Source organism: Tubulanus polymorphus, chromosome 7 (assembly GCF_964204645.1).
Source record: "Tubulanus polymorphus chromosome 7, tnTubPoly1.2, whole genome shotgun sequence".
In the NCBI taxonomy this organism is placed as follows: domain Eukaryota; kingdom Metazoa; phylum Nemertea; class Palaeonemertea; order Tubulaniformes; family Tubulanidae; genus Tubulanus; species Tubulanus polymorphus.
The window spans coordinates 20,030,666-20,041,262 of NC_134031.1; positions in this window are offsets into that span (position 1 = coordinate 20,030,666).

Sequence of the window (10,597 nt, forward strand, 5' to 3'; positions counted from 1 at the left end):
TTTCATAGCCTACCTGGAGCAAAATGCATAGGCACTGGAGAGGATAGAGACGCTGGTCAAGCTCGGCATCTCCACACTTCTTTATCAAAGCTCTGTGGCCGGTATATTGTTGATAGTAAAATGAAATATAACTAGGGAAATGATTGCTTAAATATTTACAATATTAGACGAAATCAATGAGTGGGGTCCCTTTAAATATAGGCCTACTTTGGCTGATAATTAAAATGAAGATTGGTCAGTTATTAATTTTGATTTTTTTTAAGTATGTACAATTAAGGTAAATTCAATATTTTATGTGACATTTGAAATTTTTCGAATGTACTGTAGATATTTCAGGCCTCATATGACTATTGTTTAACTGACAATCAAGATATAGATAGGACAATTTACTAATTAACCAATCGCTTAGAAATTAGCAATCATTCAATATCATATAATATTTGATGGGAAATTCTTCTAGTGTAGATATTTTAGGGCCCCATGTACAGTTAGGGTCGCTTTACTTGTAAAGATATATATCAATTAAACTTTATCATCGGTTAATAGATTTTTTACAAGTATATTGATACATTTATAAACATTCAGGTACTTTACAATATATATTATGTGTTGCTTTACCCATTGCATTAATGAATTTCTCCGCGGAAAGATGTATAAAATAGTGTCTAGGGCTCTATCGAGATCTGGTGTAATATGGGGAAAACTATGGACTGCGGGTCTTTTAGAAACTATGATTACGTCACAGCACTTTGACAAATCTAGAATGAAACAAAGCTTAAATTGATTCAAATCATTCCCCAGAGCCATACTCTGTGCATTGTTTTGCGCTATGATTATTATTTAACTGACAATTATCATATATATAGCTAGGACAAATTGCTCATTAACAAATGGCTTAGATATCCACAATTAAGATTCCACAATCAATATTTAATGTACGATCAAAAACTATTTATACGGTAGGCCTATGTCATACAGGTCCATAATATAAATGTCGTTAAACTGACAATTTAAATATAGCTGATATATGTATGAGCACATCTGAATCAGTCTCATCGACTGATCAGTATTTACATCTCCAACTGCCATACTTACGGCAACTGGTCATGCTCTTCAATATTGCCAGAATTTACCAAAACCTAACTGATTCAAATAATATCTAAAAGCATTACTGTGTGTCAAATGAAACATAATAGATATAGTTCAACTGACAATTAGAATATAGCTTGAATTACTCATTAACGTATTACTTAGATATCTTTAATTAAGGTAAATTCAGTATGTTATATGAAATTATTTTTAATTCAGGTCCATGGACATTTAAAGCTGATACATGTGTATCAGAGCACATTTATTTATCTGTATCTAAAGTGAACCTATTGTGTCTTCATACAGCTGTATTAGTTCTGATACATATTGCCAAAATCATTTAACGCAGATTTACTTCCGATCGAAGGGAGATAAAACAAATCTGAACGTGCACAAATACATTCCAGAATTTGGAAGGGGAATATTTCAATTTCACTGTGTATGTCAGATTGAAAGCCTTATTCTGACAGGATGTCCTAAACTTAGGTCTTATTCCTCTTGCTAATAGCTCTCTTTTACTAACCCCTCTCCTTCAATCTATATTCCAGCATCATGACTCGCACCGCACCAGGGAGGTCCAGTCATAACAAGGTGTTTCGGTCCTTATACACAGTGTACTGTAAAAGGGAAATAAAGATTATATAGCAATTCGGCTAAGGGAATTTCTAATTTACCACTAAAAATGTGCTTTTATCGTAAGTTCTGATGAATTCAACTGACAATTAAAATGTAGCTAGTATGATTACTAATTAGCGGATTGCTTTAGATATCTAGAAGATTAATTAAAATAAATTCAATATAATGAATATAAGTGAAAATTATTAAAAAAATAGCGCAGTGGATGAGACGACTGTATCGCGCAATGTCGTCTGCGTCTAACTGGGCCACATGTGTGTGGGATCTGTTGAATCAGTTAGGTTTTGGGGACTCTGGATTCGTCAATTTAAATTATAGAGGACATTAATTGATTGTTTAGGCATCTATGATAAAGATTAATTCAGCATCTTCATATGAGGTAAAAGTGCTCAAATCCAAACCATAGGGGGTTGATTGTATAATTTAATATTGGCTGATATCAAAAGAATACAGGAAGTGTAACTCCGGCTCTTGTGCAAAGGATTTATTGAATCTTTAAAAAAACTTTGCTGAATTCTGGATTTATCAAGGTGTGGGAATGATTCAAAGTTTCTTATGTCTAAATCTGGATGAATTGAAAGAGGCAGAAAAAAGTTAACCTTGTAATATAGATATCCAAAATCTCGACGTATTCAAATAGGCACAAAAAAAGTTAACCTTGTAATATAGATATCCAAAATCTCGATGTAATAAATTAGGTAGAAAAAAAAATTAACCTTGTAATATAGATATCCAAAATCTAGATGTATTCAAATAGGCAGAAAAAAAATTAACCTTGTAATTTAGATATCCAAAATCGAAATGTAATGAATTAGGCAGAAAAAAATTAACCTTTTAATATAGATATCCAAAATCTAGATGTATTGAAAAAGGCAGAAAAAAATTAACCTTGTAATTTAGATATCCAAAATCTCAGTGTTTTGAAATAGGCAGAAAAAAAGCTTACCTTGTAATATAGATATACCAGATATCCAGAAGTATAAACAATTAATCAGGAGCAGCTGAGACAATAGTGTATATTATGTAGAGTTATTCAGGAGCAGCAGAGACAATGCGTATCTTATAAACACTTATTCAGGAGCAGCAGAGAAATTGCGTATCTTATAAACACTTATTCAGACAGTGCGTATCTTATAAACACTTATTCAGGAGCAGCAGAGACAATGCGTAACTTAAAAACATTTGTTCAGGAGCAGCAAGGCACAAAAAAAGTTAACCTGGTAATATAGATATCCAAAATCTTGATGTAATAAATTAGGCAGAAAAAAAGTTAACCTTGTAATATAGAAATCCAAAATCTCGATGTATTGAAATAGGCAGAAAAAAGTTAACCTTGTAATATAGATATCCAAAATCTTAATGTAATAGAATAGGCAGAAAAAAAATAACCTTGTAATATAGATATCCAAAATCTAGATGTAATAAATTAGGTAGAAAAAAAGTTAACCTTGTAATATAGATATCCAAAATCTCGATGTAATAAATTAGGTAGAAAAAAAATTAACCTTGTAATATAGATATCCAAAATCTTGATGTAATAGAATAGGCAGAAAAAAGTTAACCTTGTAATATAGATATCCAAAATCTCGAAGTAATAAATTAGGTAGAAAAAAAATTAACCTTGTAATATAGATATCCAAAATCTCGATGTAATAAATTAGGTAGAAAAAAAATTAACCTTGTAATATAGATATCCAAAATCTCGATGTAATAGAATAGGCAGAAAAAAAGTTAACCTTGTAATATAGATATCCAAAATCTCGATGTAATAAATTAGGTAGAAAAAAAGTTAACCTTGTAATATAGATATCCAAAATCTCGATGTAATAAATTAGGTAGAAAAAAAATTAACCTTGTAATATAGATATCCAAAATCTCGATTTGTTAAAATAGGCAGAAAAAATTAAGCTTGTTATATAGTATCCAAAATCTCGAAGTAATAAATTAGGTAGAAAAAAAGTTAACCTTGTAATATAGATATCCAAAATCTCGATGTAATAAATTAGGTAGAAAAAAAATTAACCTTGTAATATAGATATCCAAAATCTCGACGTATTCAAATAGGCACAAAAAAAGTTAACCTTGTAATATAGATATCCAAAATCTCGATGTAATAAATTAGGTAGAAAAAAAATTAACCTTGTAATATAGATATCCAAAATCTCGATGTAATAGATTAGGTAGAAAAAAAATTAACCTTGTAATACAGATATCCAAAATCTTGATGTAATAGAATAGGCAGAAAAAAAGTTAACCTTGTAATATAGATATCCAAAATCTCGATGTAATAAATTAGGTAGAAAAAAAATTAACCTTGTAATATAGATATCCAAAATCTAGATGTATTGAAATAGGCAGAAAAAAAATTTACCTTGTAATATAGATATCAAAGATCTCAATTTATTAAGATAGGGCAGAAAAAAAAGTTAACCTTGTAATATAGATATCCAAAATCTCGATGTAATAAATTAGGTAGAAAAAAAATTAACCTTGTAATATAGATATCCAAAATCTCGATTTGTTAAAATAGGCAGAAAAAATTAAGCTTGTTATATAGTATCCAAAATCTCGATGTAATAAAATAGGCAGAAAAAAAGTTAACCTTGTAATATAGATATCCAAAATCTCGATTTGTTAAAATAGGCAGAAAAAATTAAGCTTGTTATATAGTATCCAAAATCTCGATGTAATAAAATAGGCAGAAAAAAAATTAACCTTGTAATATAGATATCCAAAATCCCGATGTAATAAATTAGGTAGAAAATAAATTAACCTTGTAATATAGATATCCAAAATTTCGATGTTATAGAATAGGCAGAAAAAAAGTTAACCTTGTAATATAGATATCCAAAATCTCGATGTAATAAATTAGGTAGTAAAGAAAGTTAACCTTGTAATATAGATATCCAAAATCTCGATTTGTTAAAATAGGCAGACAAAATTAACCTTGTAATATAGATATGCAAAATCTAGATGTAATAAATTAGGTAGAAAAAAAAATTAACCTTGTAATATAGATATCCAAAATCTCGATGTAATGAATTAGGTAGAAAAAAAATTAACCTTGTAATATAGATATCCAAAATCTCGATGTAATAGAATAGGCAGAAAAAAAGTTAACCTTGTAATATAGATATCCAAAATCTAGATGTAATAAATTAGGTAGAAAAAAAAATTAACCTTGTAATATAGATATCCAAAATCTCGATGTAATGAATTAGGTAGAAAAAAAATTAACCTTGTAATATAGATATCCAAAATCTCGATGTAATAAATGAGGTAGAAAAAAAATTAACCTTGTAATATAGATATCCAAAATCTCGATTTGTTAAAATAGGCAGAAAAAATTAAGCTTGTTATATAGTATCCAAAATCTCGATGTAATAAATTAGGTAGAAAAAAAAGTTAACCTTGTAATATAGATATCCAAAATCTCGATGTAATGAATTAGGTAGAAAAAAAAATTAACCTTGTAATATAGATATCCAAAATCTCGATGTAATAGAATAGGCAGAAAAAAAATTAACCTTGTAATATAGATATCCAAAATCTAGATCTTTAAAATAGGCATAAAAAAATTAACCTTGTAATATAGATATCCAAAATCTAGATGTATTAGAATAGCCGCAGAAAAAAAGTTAACCTTGTAATTTAGATATCCAAAATCTAGATGTTTTGAAATAGGCAGAGAGAAAGAACCGATACTGAACCCAGCAAACTTGAAATGAAGGCTGATTTTTGATGGAAATTGTTATGAGAAATTCTAAATGAAATATTTGTCATTACAGGATATCTTCTTTAAATCATTGCAGCTATAAGACAAAACCCAGCTTGAGATCAACTACTCTTCCAAAATCTACCAACTGGAACAGAGGCCAGAACTGAACCCAGCAATCTTTAAAGGTAACGATATACATGATATACATGAAATTACCGCAATATAGAAATTTCAGGCCTCATATGAATATCATTTAATAAGTGACTATCACCAAAATCTATTTACTGGTCCACATGGGTGATATTTTATCTTTAAACTTTTATCCTCACTAGTCTTAAACAATGATGAACTAGTCATCCATTGATGTCAATGAAGTTTACTGTGAAAAACACAGTGGCTTGTAATTTGAAATGACATGTAAATTATGATAAATCTCTCTGAAATGTTTTGCTTTCTTCACTTTGTTTCAGCCAAACTACATATCGGAAATAATGGTCTGAAGAAGACACTCACAAGTAGATGAATACTGATCGACCCATTTTTAGAAGTTGAGCCAGCAATGGATTAATCACTCAATGATGGATTCTTCTACAATCGGTGATTTCTATAAAACATTTTATCAGGAGCAGCAGAGACAAAAGTGTATCTTATAAATAAACATTGATTCGAGCAGCAAAACTAATGGATTATTTCATAAACACTGATTCAGGATAAAATTTGTTTTAAAAGCAGCAAAGACAATAGTGTATCTTATCAGGAGCAGCATAAACAATATTGCATCTTATAAACACTGAGATCCAGGAGCAGCGAAGAGGATGGACTTCTGTTGTAAGACAGTATTGATTTTTTTTTTACTTATCACCCTTTTTCAAACTAGTCTGATGGATAAGATATCGTTTTTGAGGAAACTATTTTATGATGTGTTATGCAATGTGAGAGTCTAATAAAAGCTAAGCTCCAGTAATTCACGGTATTGGTATTCGATCCTTGGTTGATAGATGAATCAATTTAGGTTAGTGACTAGGGGTAAATGGTCGCGTCGAGCGCCTAGTTTGGACTTGTTTGTTGAGTTAGTTTCAACATGATAATATCGTGAGTTTAATCGTTATGCTTCTATAGTTAAACATAGTCAACTGTGGCTATTTGCCTGCATATCACATAGTAAGGAAACATAGAACATACAAATATTAAGTATTTGCTGAATTAAAGATGTACTAATTTAATGGCATTTATATTTTTCAAGGTCCATGTAACCAATTTGACAAATGAACTGTAGATGTCATTTTCACATTGACCTTTAAGCCTCCATCAATTTGTTTGATGATCATAGCTACGTATTTGAAAACAAAAGCTTCATCTAAATGGAGACTGTTATTTACATTTGAGAGGTAAAGCTAGAAATAACGAGGCATACAGTTATAGCTAGGACTAATTTTGAACGTTTTAAACATTGTTTATAGCTGTTTGAAATTCTTTTATTGTAATAGGTAAAATCCATATCACGAGATGGCTTTCGTGAATAATCACTTAGCTTCAAATCGGGTGTTCATGTATAATGATTAATAAGGAGTGGCAGTGAATCAGTAGCGCTTTCTTAAAAATGGGCCCAGAACTTTACTGTGAAAAAATGCCTGCAGTTGTAAATAGAGGAGTATAAATAATACATAATACAAAATACAAGTACATAAATTAATAAATAAATAAATAAATTTAAAAAAAAACCAATAGATAATAAAATAGTAAATAATAAAGAATACAAGTAAATGAATAAATAGATAATCTTAGAAATAGATAAAAACAATAAACAAAATTGCAAACAAACAACAAATTTATATTCTATTCACATGAAAAGGCATTTTTTCAAATATTTATCAACAAGGTTCTTCATTTATCGAACAACCTTCCCTAAGCATGCTGAAAATCCAAGATCTTTTCTGTTGTTATTCAAAGCATTCTATCGGACTCAGTTATTGTAATGAACAAACAAATAACCATAACCCTAACTAAATCGAACACACTTAAAAAAATAACTGATATGATAGAATGCTTTGAATAACTGTGATGAAAGATCTACCGTCCTATGAACTAGCCGCGCTCAATCACTGCTGTGACCGTTGATCGTTATACTGGGGTAGACTTACTGTCTAAAATCTGGTACATACATTTTACTTTTTAGAAAGAATGTGAAACAGCTATAAACTTAAGTTATTGATGTTATTGATTAGTTACCAATTGTTTAGGCCTAATTATGTTGATGTTTTCGAAGCTGCAAGAAAAAACGTCAGAATACTTAAGTATTTAATGTCAAGGTGTTTGGAAATCTTTAAGACAAGGCAAAGTTGGCAAAATTCTAGTTTTCTAGAGTAATGATTAGTTGATACTAAGAGTTCCAGAATGAATCTGTATGATCCATCTCTAGTTTTAATGCTTTTATGTTGGAGACTGTTATTGTAACACAGTTCGCATGTTTGGAAATTAGGAACTTGCATGATGATTAAGATATTATTGTTGTGTAAATTTTCATCATTCGTGTTGAAACTTATCAGTTGTTAAGTTTTATAGCACCAATTTCACTGTGGTGCTTTTCAGTGGTTCATAAAATAGTGATTTAATTAAGGCCTTGTCGAGAATAGCAGGAGCATAGAAAATAAGGAGCAGTTTCTTGATAGGCTAACTTGAGGATAAAGTGCTTATTGGTCAATTCTCCTAGCTTTGTTTTGTTTATCAGTTTAACGGCGTCTGTGTGGGGCCTGTAATTGAACAATATTTGTATACTGGATTTATCTTGTTGAATGCATATAAGAGATACCTCCAAATACTTTGCATTAGATGTAACATTTGAGAAAATAACCAATTTGATCATGTCTAAAAACCTCTTAAAGACAAGGCAAAGGTGGCAAAACTCTAGTTATCTTGTAAAATAATGTTAATGAAAATCAAATCAAAGACTATTGAGTTAATCTAATCTTAAGCTTTCCAGTTTCAATTTGTGGTTTAAATGTTTTTATGTTGAAAAACAGGTCATGTTTTTGTAAATGACTGAGTCACTTCCTTGAGTACAGTACATAAATACCTGTCATTTAGGTATAATTGTTGTTGTGGGGATAAAACGTCATGTTCATGTCATGATTTATTATCGAATAAAGTTGAGCTTTTTTTGATAATTGAGATGTCCTCAATCTCGAAAAGTTGACATGATAGATTCATATTTCATGAAATATAACAAAGTGTCGGTTATATTGACCTCATGAATTGTCAAATTCATAATCTTTCAGACAAGTCCAACTTTCGGTGTTTTATGGATCAAAGATTCTTTGTGATTTTTTGTTATTTTCCCATTGATGCAAATTGTATAAATCAGCTGTAGTGGAAATGTATCGTAGATAAAGACTTCTAAATACTTTACGTGTAACTTTTGTTGTGATTTTAAAGTTAGCACAATTTCATATATAGTAATAGAAATGTAATTACTATTGAAATTTGTGAAAAATAAGCTAAAATAATAACTTAATATGTGAAAATGAAATGATGTAAAAAATGTAAATCAGATTGATTACTTAATCCTACGCTTTCCAGAGAATTTGGCCAGGTTTATCTCTGGTTTTAGTGCGGGGGCCATGGACTATTGAGTCCATGGTTGGGCCATAGACTTTTTTTGTTTTAGAGTCTATGGTTGGACCATGGCCGTATAAACTCTCGTTTATAGTTTATACGCTTGTGGTGGTTGGACTAGTTGTTTTTGAAAGTCCACGTGTTTGAGGAGCTTACATTATAATTCCTCGAGCACTCCTGGCATTTCGTATAATTGTTGTATGAGAATAAATATGATTGATTTTGAAATTTGTTAAGTTTAATACAGCATTTCCTGGATAAGGGCCTAAATCGATTTAAGATAAATCGATTTAAGTGTTCAACCTTTTTATGAAACTGGGCGGTGGGCATTACTGTTGTCCAATCAGTTTCACCCAGGGATCCCAATGGAGTTGTAGGTAGTGTAAAAAATATCTGTTAATCCAGTGTCTGTTAATAAACAGTTTTTATACTACCTAAAACTCTGATACGAGCCCCTGTGTTTTATTCTTGCAATGTACTTCTTTTTTTCAACCCAATAAATAATCCCACCAACTGGTCCGCTGGCTTTATACGTTCGGAAGACATGATTATGCGATTACATGATTCAATGGCAAAACCAATACGACTTTGCACATTACACTGGGCCCGTTTACAGTTGTTGACGGAAAAAGTCGCACGATTCGAATTTTATACGAATGAAATAATCTATTAAAACGAAACCAACCACAACGTTTCGACTGTTGACTAACAGCCATCATCAGGTTGAATGACCAGAAAACAGAAGTTACGTAGCATATAAACTGACAGGACATAAACAAAAGCAATGTGTCAGAATAAATGTTAACAGAACAAGTGACAAATGAAAACAACCTGGGGTACCGGTACCGTAGAAACCACAAAATATGAACAGTTCAGGATTAATAAAAATTATGTAATGGGGAAGAGTAAAAGAGGACGGAGAAAGCAGTGTGACACAGTCTCGTAGAGATCAAAATCTAGTAGAGATCGTGTTAATGATATCTCTAGATAATAATTGATTATGTGGCCGGAGCTGGTAGATAAGTTGGATTACGAAAGTTTTACAAATAAGAGCTGATTCTATGTGTCATGGATGTCTACTCCACCCGGACTTGGGGTCATTTAAAACTAGCCTGGGTTCAAAGGAAAGCGGCTCCAATGATGTGTGATGGATCCTTAGGTCTGGAGTCCTTGACAAGTTGAATGACAGGAAACAACAGCAGAGACAATAGAATCGGGATCCTAACGCTGACGGGGTAGGTCAGGCCCTTCAGAAAACTATCACACACTGGCCTATGATATATCTAAAGTGACTCCGGGACTGAAATGTGTAATTCGTAAAACGTAAGTCATAAATCTTGAGTCGTAACGTAATGAAGGAAATGTATTGGTAACTTGTAAAATGTAATTCGTAAACCGTAACTCGTAAATCGTTAGTGGTATGGCCCTTGAGGAAGTACCCGTGATATGGACTATGGAAATATTTATAAGTTACCCTGAATTTCAATTTTGCAAAATTGAGATAAAAGACCTTATCAACCATTAGAGAGTATTTGTATTCCT